Source organism: Nicotiana tabacum, chromosome 1, assembly GCF_000715075.1.
Source record: "Nicotiana tabacum cultivar K326 chromosome 1, ASM71507v2, whole genome shotgun sequence".
In the NCBI taxonomy this organism is placed as follows: Eukaryota; Viridiplantae; Streptophyta; class Magnoliopsida; order Solanales; family Solanaceae; genus Nicotiana; species Nicotiana tabacum.
The window spans coordinates 116,946,553-116,961,547 of NC_134080.1; positions in this window are offsets into that span (position 1 = coordinate 116,946,553).

Consider the following 14,995-nt stretch of genomic DNA (forward strand, 5'->3'; position numbering starts at 1 on the left):
AATTGAAGGAGAAGTTGCAAGACTTGCTTGATAAAGGCTTCATTAGACCTAGTGTCTAACCTTGGGGTGCGCCAGTGTTGTTTGTTAAGAAGAAGGATGGATCGATGAGGATGTTCATAAATTACCAGAAGTTGAACAAGGTTACAATTAAGAAAAAGTATCTATTGCTGAGGATTGATGATTTGTTTGATCAGCTTCAGGGTGCCAATGTATTTTCGAAGATTGACTTGAGATCTAGCTACCATCAGTTGAGCATTAGGGCATTCGATGTACCTAAGACAACTTTCCGCACTCGGTACGAGCATTATGAGTTCTTGGTGATGTCATTTGGGTTGAACAATGCCCCAACAACTTTTATGGATTTGATGAACTGAGTGTTTGAGCCTTACTTGGATTCATTCGTGATAGTCTTCATTGATGATATTTTGATCTATTCCCACAGCCGGGAGGAGCATGAGTAGCATCTGAGAGTAGTTCTTCAGACTTTGAGAGATAGTCAGTTGTATGCTAAGTTTTTGAAGTGTGAGTTCTGGTTGAGTTCAGTTGCATTCTTGGGTCATGTTGTATCAGCAGAGGGTATTCAGATAGATCCAAAAAAGATAGAGGCAATCAAGAACTGGCCTAGACCCGCATCAGCTACAAAGATCCAAAGTTTCTTGGGTTTGGCAGGCTATTACCGTCAGTTTGTGGAGGGGTTTTCATCTGTTGTAGCCCCGATGACCAGGTTGACCCAGAAGGATTCCCAGTTTAGGTGGTAGGACGAGTGTGAGGCGAGCTTTCAGAAGCTCAAGACAGCTTTGACTACGGGCCGGTGTTGGTTTTGCCCACAGGTTCAGGGCCATATACAGTTTATTGTGATGCATCTCGTATTGGACTTGGTGCAGTGTTGATGCAGGATGGCAAGGTCACTGCTTATGCTTTGCGTCAGTTGAAGATTCATGATAAGAATTATCTAGTTCATGATTTGGAGTTGGCAGCCATTGTTCACGCGTTGAAGATTTGGAGGCATTATCTGTATGGCGTGTCATGTGAGGTGTTCACGGATCACAAGAGTCTACAGTATTTGTTCAAGCAGAAGGAGCTAAATTTGAGACAGAGAAGGTGGTTGGAGCTATTGAAAAACTATAATATCACCATCTTATATCATCCGGGAAAGGGCAATGTGGTGGCCGATGCTTTGAGTAGAAAGTCATTCAGTATGGGCAGTTTAGCGTATATTCCAGTCGGTGAGAGACCGCTTGCTTTGGATGTTCATGCTTTGGATAATCAGTTTGTGAGATTGGATGTTTCTGAGCCCAGCTGTGTGTTAGCTTGCACAATCGCTCGTTCTTCATTATTTGAGCGTATCCGAGATTGGCAGTATGATGATCCTCATTTGTGTGTTCTTAGGGACATAATGCGGCACGAAGGTGCCAAGCAGGTCACAGTTGGAGACGATGGAGTTTTGAGGCTGCAGGGTCAAGTTTGTGTGCCTAATGTGGATGGGCTTTGATAGTTGATTTTAGAGGAGGACCATAGCTCCCGATACTCTATTCATTCGGGCGCCGTTAATATGTATTAGGATTTGTGGCAGCATTATTTGTGGAGGAGGATGAAGAAGGATATTGTTGCATATGTGGCTCGGTGTTTGAATTGTCAGCAGGTAAAGTACAAGCATCAGAGACCTGGTGGTTTGTTCCAGAAGATTGAGATTTCTGAGTGGAAGTAGGAGCTTATCACTATGGACTTCGTTGTTGGACTCCCACGGACTCAGAGGAAGTTTGATGTGGTGTGGGTTATTGTTGATAAGCTGACTAAGTCAGCGCATTTCATTCCTGTGGTAGTCTCCTATTCATCCGAGAGGTTGCTGAGAGCTATATCCGGGAGATTGTTCGTCTTCATGGTGTGCCCGTGTCTATCATTTCGGACCAAGGTACGTAGTTTACCTCACATTTCTAGAGAGACGTTCAGCGTGAGTTGGGCACACAGGTCGAGTTGAGCACATCATTTCATCCTCAGACAGACGGGCAGTCCGAGCGTACTATTTAGATTTTGGAGGATATGCTCAGAGCTTGTGTAATAGACTTTGGAGGTTCGTGGGATCAGTTCTTGCCTTTAGCAGAGTTTGCTTACAACAACAACTACCAGTCGAGCATCCATATGGCTCCTTGTGAGGCTTTATATGGTAGGCGGTGTCGGTCGCCGGTTGGATGGTTTGAGCCGGGAGAGGCTCAGTTGTTGGGTACAGATCTAGTATAGGATGGCTTGAACAAGGTTAGGATTATTCAGGATAGGCTTCGTACAGCTCAGTCTAGGCAAAAGAGTTATGCTGACCATAAGGTTCATGATGTGGCATTCATGGTCGGCAAGCGGGTGTTGCTTCGGGTGTCGCCTACGAAGGGCGTGATGAGATTTGGGAAGAGGGGCAAGCTTAGCCCTAGATTCATTGGCCCGTTTGAGATTCTTGATCGAGTGGGAGAGGTGGCTACAGACTTGCATTGCCGCCGAGTTTATCAGCCGTGCATCCAGTGTTTCATGTGTCCATGCTTCAGAAGTATCACGGCAATCCATCTCACGTGTTAGACTTCAGCACTGTCCAGTTGGACAAGGACTTGTCCTATGAGGAGGAGCTGGTAGCTATTCTAGACCGGCAGGTTCATTAGTTGAGATCGAAGAGTTTTCCTTCTGTTCGTGTTCAGTGGAGAGGTCAGCCTGTTGAGGCATCGACCTGGGAGTCTGAGTCCGATATGCGGAGCCGATATCCCCATCTTTTCTCCGACTCAGGCGAGGACGAACGGTTGTTTTAGAGGTGGAGAATGTGATGACCCAAAAGGACAATACTTGTTATTAAAGTAAATTCTATGATCTGAGGCCTTAAAAACCTCTCTTTGTCTCTCCTCGATTTGCGTGCGCAGTTCGGGCGCGTTTCCAGAAAGCTTTTATGTGAAAAGTAAGTGAAATAAGGAAATTTGCTTTTCAAATTGAATAAAATTGACTTTGATCAACATTCTTGGTAAACAGACCCGGACACGTGATCTGACGATATCGTAGGGTCCGTAGTAAAATTTGGGACTTGGGGGCGTATGCCCGGAATCGAATTCCGAGGTCCCAAGTCTGAGAAATGAATTTTTAAAGAAAATTGTTTTCTGGATAACATAAAGGTTTTTAGAAGCGAATTGATGCATTTTTGATGGTATCAGGCCCGTATCTTGGTTCCGGAGCCCTGTACAAGTTTGAAAAAATAATTAAGATAAATCTATAAAATTTGGTAAAGATCGGAGTTGGTTTGGTATAAAACGGACCTAAAGTTGAGAAATTGGAAAACTTGATGTTCTTGAATGATTTCATGAATTTGAGGTTTAATTCATAGTTGTTGATGTTATGTTGATGATTTGATCACATGAGCAAGTCCGTATGATGTTTTTAGGCTTGCGTGTATGTTTGGTTGGGAGTCCCGAGGGCTCGGATGAGTTTTGAATAGGCCACGGAGTGCATATAGACTTAGAGAAAATAGTTGAAGGTTGCAGGTCTGGTGCTGGCCTCTGATCTCGCAATTGCGAGGTCTGTAGACTTGGGAATTGCGTGGGACTTGTGAAGTAAGCCCTGGCCATCCTTGCTCGCAATTGCGAGCATTTTTTCGCAAATGCGAAAACCCCAGAAATTCCCAGCCGTCACAAATGCGACTATCCCTTCGCAAATGCAAGTTCGCAATTGCGAACATTGATCGCAAATGCGAAGATAGGAGGTCCTGAAGGGGTTGCAATTGCGACATCTGCGACCTGCAAAATCATAAATTAGCCAAAAATTTCCTATTTTTCAAACTCTTTCAAAACATAAACTCTCTTGGGCGATTTTCCAAAGAAATATTCTTCTCCAAATCGATTGTAAGTTATTTCTATCTCGTTTTCTTCAATCTTTACCATCTTTTTACATGATTTCAACTCAAAATCAAGGGTTTTCATGGGAGAAATTGGGTGTTTTGGGTAGAACTTAGGTTTTTCAAATTTCGGGGATTTGGACCTCGATTTGAGGTCCGATTTCAAAACAAATTATATATTTGGGTTCGTGGATGAATGGGTAATCGGGTTTTGGTTCGAACCTCAGGTTTTGACCATGTGGGCTGGGGGTCGATTTTTGACTTTTTGGGGAAATCTTCATAAAACCTATTTTCATGCATTAAAATTGATTCATTTAGCATTTATTGATATTGTTAAGTAAATTGTGGCTAGATACAAGCGAGTTGGTGGTGGCAACAAGAGGTAAAGCGGTAGTTGAGGCTTGAATTGTGTTCGTGGCATCGAGGTAAGTGTATGGTCTAACCTTAGTTTGAGGGATTAGGAGTTGTGTCTTATTTGCTATGTGTTAATTGTGGAGTATGACGTGTAGACATGGTGACGAGTATCTATACATCGGGGTCAAGCATGCCCATGAGTCTAGTATTGTAATTGTTGTAACTCCGTTGTGGTTTATTCATGCTTAATAGGATGCTTATCATTGTTGGTTCCCTTGCTGGGATGTTATTGTTTATGATATTATCTCCCTTGCCGGGATGTTATTGATTATGATATTGTCTCCCTTGCTAGGATGTTGTTGTTATACTCTTGTTCCCTTACCGGTATTTTTCTTATGATTGATGTTAATTTGTAAATGGGATCGGGTGGCATGCCGCCACGATGATATTTGAAATGGGAGCGGGTTGCACATCTGCAACAAGATATATGAAATGGGAGCAGGTTGCACGCCTGCAACGAGATATATGAAATGGAAGCGGGTTGCACGCCTGCAACGAGATATATGAAATGGGAGTGGGTTGCACACCTGCAACGAGATATGCACGCCTGCAACGAGATATGCACGCCTGCAACGAGATATATGAAATGGGATCGGGTTGCATGCCTGCAACAAGAAAGAAATGAAAGTGAATACTGTGTTTGTTTTCCTCATTATTGTTGGCAATTAAATTCTGGTTTCTTTACATTCCTCTTTGGTATTTTGTTGTCATCTGATACTCCCCGTAGCATGCTTTTCCCTCCCCCTCTTTAACTGTGAATATCTGCTTTTATTTGCCGTTGTATATGATTTAATTGCACAGGTTTATTTGGTAGTCTGGTCCTAGCCTCGTCACTACTTCTCAGAGGTTAGGCTAGACACTTAGCAGCACATGGGGTCGGTTGTGCTGATACTAGACTCTGCACTGTGTGCAAATCCTGGTGTTGCAGCTTTTGGACCATAGTGAGGGTGCTGACTTCAGTCCATTCAGGCGACCCGTAGTAGTCTTGCAGGCGTCCGCAGGCCCTGACATCTCCTTCTATCTTTCCATACTGTTTCTTCTATGTATTTCCAAAATAGCTTGTAGTTATCTTTCGAACCCTTATTTGTAGTATTCCTAGACAATCTGTGATATTGTGACACCAAATTCTGGGTAGAGTTGTATCTCGATTTATGTATTAGTGTTTGGTTAAACTATTAAGTTTTTGTCTTCTGCATTTTTGATTATTTATAATGATTCCGCTGTTGATCACCTATTATATTGATCCGTTTAAAAAGTCTTAACAAAAAAGGGTAATGAATTTATAATGCTCGGCTTGCCTAGCTTTCATGAGTAGCGCCATCACGACTCCCGAGGGTGGGAAATCTGAGTTGTGACAATGTGCTAAGACACAAGTTTTGAAACAGACATCACTTGGTCCTAGCTGACTAGGAAGGGAGTCAGAGGGTGATTCAGCTATACACCTTTTAGCTTGATCAAAAGAGATTTCAAAATCCTCAATCCAGGTATTCTTAAAGAGCATAGAAAAGCCAGAACAACTACATTAAAAAATAGTATCAACAGAGCACAGTCCAGAACAATGTGTTTTCCAAGAGCCAAAGTTTCTAACTTATCAGGTTTGCTAGAGCAAAGATTAGCATAGAACATTCTAACAAGGGGTTCATATACCTTTGGAGGAGGCAAGGAAAGAAAATTTTTCCAACCCTAGAAGTCGAAGAGTTCCTTCACTTTGTAGTTGAGACTGTCCATGCCATTTAAATCAACATCTCTGCCATGAGTGATAGGCTTGTCTTTGAAGGCAATGAAAGAATCCCTGGTGGGAGTGTCACAAAAATTTAGGTTAGACTCAAGAGAACTAGAGAGACCAGTTTTGGGCTTTTTGGGAGTGAATGTTTCAAGGGGGTCTACCATTGGTCGTTTTCCTAGAGTTTTTTCGTTGAGACTGCGAGCACTATCTGAGAAATCTTGAGAGATGGCTAAATCCTCAGAGTGGTCTGATCCTAGATTGACTGGTTCAGGAGGTTGAAAGGAGGGTTTTGCCCTAGAGCGAGTGATTTTGCGGGTTGAAGGAAAGGGGTTTTTTGGAGTGTTTCGCCATGGTAGGGTTTGGAACAGGGGAGTGGAGATACAAACAATTTGAGAAGGACTGAAGACACTTTTGAACTTAAAAGGATGATAAATAGCAGTTGATTATATATGAAAAGGCGTTAGAGATTCGACGCTATGATTGACCGGTCTCTGAAAAGGTGTGAAACACGAAAAGTAGCAGACACATGCACCTTACACACTTAAGGAAATATTCAGACTAAGACACGGTAATAATTAAAAATATCACAAAGGCCCTAAAATTATGGGTTTATGGAAATAATGCCAAGAGAGTCTCGTAATGCACAAAATTTGTCTTCTAGCAAAGGTTTTGTAAATATGTTTGCTAATTAATTAGTGGAACTTACAAATAATAATCTATGTTGGCTTTAAGAACATGATCTCTAATAAAATGGTGCTTAATATGTAACGACCCGACCGGTCGTTTTGAGCTCTAGCGCGTCATTCAGTAGTCTAAGGCCACGAGCAGTTTCACTTCAGGTATTATGACTTGTGCACATAGTCGGAATTTCATTTTGGGAAGTTCAGAGTTGATTTGGAAAACGAATTCTCATTTTGGAAGCTTTACGTTGGATGAATTAACTAGGATTGGATTTTAGAGTAAACGACCTCAGAATCGGGATCTGAAGGTTCCAGCAACTTCGTATGATGATTTCAGACTTGGGCGTATGCTCGGATCGGGTTTTGGATAACCCCGAGAGCGTTTTAGCTCCTATTGTGGAAGTTAGCATTTTGGAAGAAATTTTATAAGTTTGGCTTGAAGTGCATTTCAGTGTTATCAATGTCCGTTTGGGATTCTGAGTCTGGGAGTAGCTCCGTATGGTGATTCTGGTGTTGGGAGCGTGATCAGAAGTGAATTCATAGGTCCATGGGTCATTTTGAAGTCATTTGGCTAAAGATAGACATTGAAGGTTTTTGAGAAGTTTGACCGGAAGTGGACTTTTTGATATCGGGGTCGGAACCCGATTTTAGAAGTTGGAGTAGGTCCTTTAATGCCAAATATGACTTGTGTGCAAAATTTGGGGTCAATCGGACGTGATTTGATAGGTTTAATCACCGAAAGTAGAAGTTTGAAATTCTAAAGTTCATAAAGCTTGGATTGGAGGTCGATTCGAGATTTTAGCGTTGTTTGATATGATTTAATGCCTCGAGCGAGTCCGTAATGTGTTTTGGGACTGGTTGGTGTGATTGGTTGGGGTCCCGAGGGCCTCGGATGGATTCCAGGTAGTTAACGGATCGAAAATGGAATTTTGGAAAGGCTGAGGTTGTTGGTATCTAGTGTAACCGCACCTGTGAGGGTTTGGGTGCAGGTGCGGTGCCGCAGAAGCGGGTAGAAGGGCATATATGCGATTTTGGGTCAGGAGCGAAGAGACCGCAGATGCGGTCAGGGTGCCGTAGAAGCGGGACCGCACCTGAGCTAGACGAGGTGCAGAAGCGGAAAAAGGGGAGCTTGGAGGAAACCGCAAAAGTGGTAGAGTGGCTCCCACCTGCTGGACCGCAGAAGCGGTCAAGGGACCGCATGTGCGGAAAGTGCTCGAGGCAGTGGATGTTTTAAAATTGAGGTTTGGCCATTTCCTCTCATATTTTCTTGGCTTGGGCGATTCTTGGAGGGTTTCAAGAGAGGATTTTCATCATCAATGATAAGTAAACTATCCCTACCTATCTTGAGTTAAATACATTGATTATGTACGGATTTGAGCATGAAAATTGGTAGAAATTTGGGGTTTTTGAGGAAGACCTAGAAATTTGATATTCTTGAATTTTGACCACGATTTCGGGCATGAAATTGAGAGCAAATCCTATATTTGTGTTCGTAAGATTATTGGTAAACTTTATCTTCGAAATTTTTTGGAATCCGGGCATGTGGGCTTGAGGGCGTATTTGTCAACTTTTCGATCGGGGTTAGGAATTGTTATAAATTGTATCGTTATGAGTAATTGAGCATATATTAATGGATTTGCATAATTATTGTCTAGCTTTGGAGCATTGTGCATCGATTCGAGTTTTCGAAAGGGCGTGGAATGCCCGTTATGGATCTTCCGAGCAAGGTGAGTTTTCTTTCTAACCTTGTAAGAGGGAATTGTCCCCATAGGTGAGTTAATTGGTTATGTGCTCCTATTTGTGGGGGCTACGTACGAACGAGGTGACGAGAGTCCGTGCGTAGCAACTATTATGCTATTGTCAGGGTAGTCTAGGACCCAAAAGCATGTTGTACTTGAAATTATTTGTAATCCTATTGACGGTTTGAATTGCTTAAATTCTATCGAATTGGTAACTGAATTTCTAAAAGGATTAAACTTTATTTTTCTTAAATCGTTAAAAAAGGAGGATTTGGATTTTTTTTTGGATAGTTGTTCCCTAATGAAGTCTGGGTTAACTGTTTGAATATGTGATTCTATGTGTACCTGTGTCGCATGTATGATACGCGAGCAAGATGTTTGTTTATTTTATGTTGACCGCGTCACATGGAGGATTCACGAGCGGGGTAATAGATGCATCTATGGTTCGCGCCGTTCGACCCTCGGCAGTGCACATTTTACATTTCTGTTGGATCGGGCCATACGACCTCGGCATGATTTGCACATGCTTTTATTGCTTGCCTTGAAACTTATTGAAGTTGTTATTGCCTCTTCCCAGCTTAAGAATATATGTATAAATGATGAAAAGGAATTTGGAAATTTCCTATAAAAGAAATAATTGTTTACTTGCTTCAACTTATCGAATTACAATCATGTTTATAAAAATCTACGATTTAATATATTATTGATATAACATTATTGGACCACTAGTAAGTGTCGAAGTCGACCTCTCGTCTCTACTTTTTCGAGATTAGGCGGGATACTCATTGGGTACACGTTGTTTTCGTGCTCATACTACACTTCTGTGCATTTTTGTTGCACGGGCACATGCATCTCTAGTGGCCTAGTGGGCGTAGCAGCATGGTTGATACAGTGACTTAGGTGAGCTGCACTTCTCGAGACAACCCGCAGCCAGCAGAGTCTCTTTCAGATTACTGTATTTATTTTCTGTCCAATATTGTATTCCGGACGGTTGTTGTATTACATTATTTCTTAGAAATTGCTCATGCACTTGTGACACCGGGTTCTGGGATGTTTATGGGTTTATGCAGAAATTTTAAAAGTTGCTAAATATTTCATTATTTATTCAGAGGAATTTACTATGTATTGCTTAAACTTATAAAAGAAGTGATTTCAGAAGTATTTAAAACGAGAATTAACTAAGTATTTTGGTTGGCTTGCCTGACAGCGGTGTCCGGCGCCATCACGACCCTTAGTGGATTTTGGGTCGTGACATAATATCTATATGCTTAGCTCTAGAATGATGCACAATATTCTTTGATAGACAAATAACACTAGAAATATCACAGAATATTTGAACATGTTTAAAAAATAATTCACAGTCACCCAATTGATGAGAATCTATAGTAATTGAGCACAACATTGTCCAATTTCAATGTACTCTACTTTAGTTGTGAAAAGAGCTACTGATCCCTATTTCTTACTGTTCTAGGAGATTAGTGCTTTTCCTAGTAATGACATGTCCTACTTTTGCTTTTTCTGTCTTCCTTGTCACTTGCAAGATCAGCATATGCAAATCCCTCAAGTTTATAATTGTTAGAGCGAGGATACCAAAATCCGTAAGAGGTGGTTCCAATGAGATAGCGTATAATTCGCTTTACTGCAGTTAAGTGAGACTCCTTAAGAGCTGACTGAATCTTGGAACATTTACAAACAATGAACATGATATTTGGTCGACTAGCCGTTAGATATAATAGAGATCCAATCATTCTACGATACTTGTTTTCGTCCACTGGTTTTCCTTGTTCATCCCTGTCTAAACTTGTAGAGGGACTCATAGGAGTTCCAATTGATTTGATATTGCTCATTCCAAATTTTTGAATCAACTCCTTCGTATACTTGGTTTGGCAGATGAATATTCCACTTTCTGATTGATGGATTTTTAGTCCAAGAAAAAATATCATCTCTCCCATCATGCTCATTTCGAACTCACTTTTCATGAGATTCGGGAAATTTTTGCACAAATGAAGATCAGTACTACCAAATATGATATCATTTACATAGATTTGAATAATGAGATTACCTTTAATAGATCTCTTGATAAAGAAATTAGCACCCGCCCTACCTCTGATGAACCCATGATTAGTTAAAAAGGAACTCACTCTTTCATACCAAGCTCGAAGAGCTTTTTTGAGTCCATAGAGAGCTTTAGCTAGCTTATACACATGATAAGGAAATTGTGAGTTTTCAAAGCCAGGAGGTTGTTTTATATATACCTCCTCATCAATGAACCGGTTAGAAAAGCACTTTTGATATCAGTTTGAAATAGTTTAAAACCTTTAAAATATGCATAGGCAAGCAATATACACATTGATTCTAACCGTGCTATCGGTGCAAAGGTTTCATCATAGTCGACTCCTTCCTACTGTGAGTAGCCTTGAGCTACTAGTCTGGCTTTGTTTCTCACTACCTTTCCTTTTTCATTTAGCTTGTTTCAGAATACCCACTTTTTTCCGACTATAGTAGCATTTGCTGGCTTAGGAACTAATTCCCAAACTTGATTTTTGTCGAATTGATCAAGTTCGTCCTGCATAGCTCGTATCCAGCTAGAATCCTTTAGGGTTTCATCAACTTTCTTTGGTCCTACTTGAGATATGAGTGCAATATTTGCTTTCTTTTTGAGAGACCATCTAGTTTTTATCCCTTCGTTTGGATCTCCTATGATGAACTTTTAAGGATATTTAGGTTCGCTTCTCCATTCATTTGGTTAGGTTCCAACTACAAAAGTAGTCAACTCCTTTTGTGGTTCAATAGGATTGCTCACTGGTTCACAAGTCGACTCCGTGACTATGACTGGGGTATCAGTCGACTTTTGTGGCTTATTTGTCTATGATACTTCTTGGTTGGTATCTTCATCACCTCTAATGATTCCTTTCTCATCCATAGAGTTATTTTCATCGAATATAACATGCACTGATTCTTCTACAGATAAGGTACGTTTGTAGTAAAATCTAAATGATCTACTATTAATTGAATAACCAAGAAAAATACCTTCATCACTTCGTGGATCAAATCTTCCAAGGTTATCCTTACCATTGTTGTGAATGAAGCACTTATTTCCGAACGGATGAAAGTAGCCAATATCAGGCCTCTTACCTTTCCATAATTCATATGGAGTCTTTTTCAAAATTGGTGTTATGAGACACATGTTGAGAATGACATGCTTTCCTAATTGCTTCCACCCAAAAGTGATTTGGCAATGAATGTTCTAATATCATTGTTCTTGTCATATCTTATAAAGTTTTATTCATGCGCTCAACTACATCATTTCGTTGGGGTGATCTTGGGGATGAGAAATTATGGGTATACCCTTGATCATTACAGAATTCTTCAAAGGATCTTCTTTCAAATTCTCATCCATGGTCGTTTTGGATGGTTGTGATAAGATACCCTTTTCTCTTTCAATTCTTTTGTTGAAAATCTCAAAATTTTTCAATGCTTCATCTTTATGAGATAAGAAATTTACCCATGTAAAACATGAGTAGTCATCAACAATAACAAAAGTATATCATTTACGTCTAATGCTGGCGGTTTTAGTGGGTCCAAACAAGTCCATATGAAGCAATTGTAAGGGCTTGATAGTGGACATAATGTCCTTGGTTTTGAAAGAGTTTCTAGTTTGTTTACCAATCTAACATGCATCACTTACATGATTTCTAGAAAAGTTGAGTTTAGAAAGACCAATAACTAAATCATGCTTGGAGAGTTTTTCAATTAGATGCATTCTTGCATGACCAAGTTTTTTATGCCAAAGCCATGGATCGTCAGATATGGATGCTAGACAAATGTGACTATCTAGATTTTCAATGCCATCAATAATATAAACATTTCCATACCTTTTTCCTGGAAGAATGATTTTACCTGTTTTATCTTTAATGGCGCATTCTGTTTTCTTGAATTTTACTTTATATCCCGAATTACATAGCCGACTTATGCTCAAAAGATTGTAGTTGAGTCCATCCATACCTCCGAATAGAACTGTACCGGTACCAACTATCTTTTCTTTTGAATCATCACCAAATTTGACATATCCACCATTTATTTTTGTGACTTCTTTAAACAGATTTTTGTCACTTGTCATGTGACTAGAACACACGCTGTCTAAATACTATTTTTCTTTGCAGCTCTTTCTGTGGTGTTACTGCAAAATAGAATTGTCACCTTCTTTTAGGTACCCAAGCTTGCTTGGATCCTTGTTGGTTAGTTCTACTAGAATCAGGATTGTTTTTGGGTTTCCAAATCCATCCTGAAATATTAGATTTATGAAATCGACAAAAAGAATATTTGTGTCCAACTTTGTTACAGTAATGACACACAAGGGTTGATCTAGTTTTCGATCTACCACTTGTGTAGTACTTGTGGACTCAGTTCTAACCATTCCTTTTCCAGTTAACTTGTAAGTCGCATGGTTAGACTTGACTGAACTGTGACTGGTGGATTTACCATGCCATTATTTGCATTTGCAATTCCTGAACTTCATCTTGAAGTATGTCTCTTTCAATTTCACAGACTTCAAGCTTAAGTTCCCAGGCTTTCTTTTCACTATTGAGTCTCCTTAATTCATTCAATATATTTTGAGAGTCTTTTAGGGTAAGGTCAAGAATATCCTACAATTCATTATATCTATCATAGTTATAAGATCTTACCTTTCTTATTTCACCTCGTGCCATAATACAGTTTTCAGTATCTTCCTTGCATTTATCGTTTGATGTATCTTTATCAGTCCAACAACCATATTATTTGTTCATGTCATTTTCTAGGATAGTCATGAAGCACATATTTGCTATTTCTTCGTGATCTGAACTATCTTCATCACTCCAGCTTCCAAAGGATTTGTTTTTGCCTAACCCACTGGAGACTTTTCTTTTAAGATTTAGGCATTTAGCTTGAACAACCCATACCTTCCACACTCATAACACTTCCCGTCATTCTTGTCTTGTTCATTGTATTGCCTTGTTCGCCTAGATGGAATCCTTCCCCTTCTTGTGTTTCTTTACCTTCTTAATAATCCATCCATGTTTCTTGATACCATGTCAATTTCTTTTTTAAGAGATTCTAGATTTTCATCAATATCATTCTCATGTCCTTCAGTTGTAATTTTGAAGGCAATTGTTTTCTTCTTTTCTTCTGACTTGTTTTCTTGAGATGGGTTAGAACGCTAAGATCTCCTTGTAGTTCATCATATGAAAGTTTGTTTAAATCTTGAGATTCGAGTGCAACTACTTTTGTCTGCCATGTGGTAGGTAAACTCCTTAGGATTTTTTGAATGTGATCACCACTTGAGTATGGTTTACCAAAGGCTTTCAGATCGCTAATGATTTTGCTGAATCTTGTGAATATTTCCTCAATGGATTCTCCTTCTTTCATCTGAAACAGTTCATAATCATAAACCAATATATTTATCTGAGTTTTTTTTCACTTTGCTAGTTCCTTCATAGGGGACTTCCAATTTGTCCCACATTTCTTTGACCGTATCACAACTTTAAAATCTTCTCATACTTTTCTCCACTTATAACGTTATACAACATGTTTCGTGCCTTAGCATTAACCTGAACGACCGCCATTTGTTCATCTATGTATTCATCTATATCTTCAGGATCAGCGGGTAGTTGAGTTACTACTGGTAGTTGATTGTTTTCCTTTTTAATAACACGCCATACTTTCACATCATAAAATTTTGCATAAAATTTCATTCATAATTTCCAGTGAGAAAAGTGTTGTCCATTGAAATATGGTGGCCTGACTTGTGATGTTCCTTATTGAAAGAGTGCTCCAACAGTTATTTGATTTGCCATGATCTTTTCTCACAAACTGTTATGCAAAAAGTGAGAGACCTGATCTGATACCAATTAAGAGTGCAAGAGGGAGGAGGGGGAGAGATGAATTGTAATTTTTCTTTTCTTTTTCGAGGTTGATGACTAATCTGTGTTCTAGTCGATTGGACTATTCAGGAACAGAATGTAATTGATACATTACAGAAAGTAAATGATACAATATGTTTTTATACTGGTTTGGATTCGGAGTAAATCCTACGTCCAGTCCCCTTGGAGTGCAAGGGTGATCTCTTTCAAGTAAAAAGTAGCTTAGTACAGATGAGTTAGTGTTGTTATACACCAACAGCTTTTGTCACTTTGTTCTTCTCTCTCTCTCTCTCTCTCTCTCTCTCTCTCTGTCTTCTTTGTTACACAAGAAATCTAAAACAGGCTACAATATTTTGTTTGAAGTAGAACAAAGATATTGAAGTTGGTTTGATCAAAGTATATCTTTCCAAGGCTGGTGCAGTAGGTATTTATACTTCTTGAGGCCTTCAAGTCTTGTATGTCTTTTTAAGAGATTGCAAACCCAAGGGAGTTGTATTCAGAAGGAATCGTAAATTGATTCTTTGGAAGATTGATTCTTATGTTGACTTGCCTAGACTTGCGGGCTTGAATTATTTCTTCCTTAAATAAGAGAATATTCCGTTGCCAAGTCCCTTGATTGATGTTTCGATTGGCGTCTTTATGTAGGAGAATCTTTTGCGGATGATTTCATTCCCTTGATC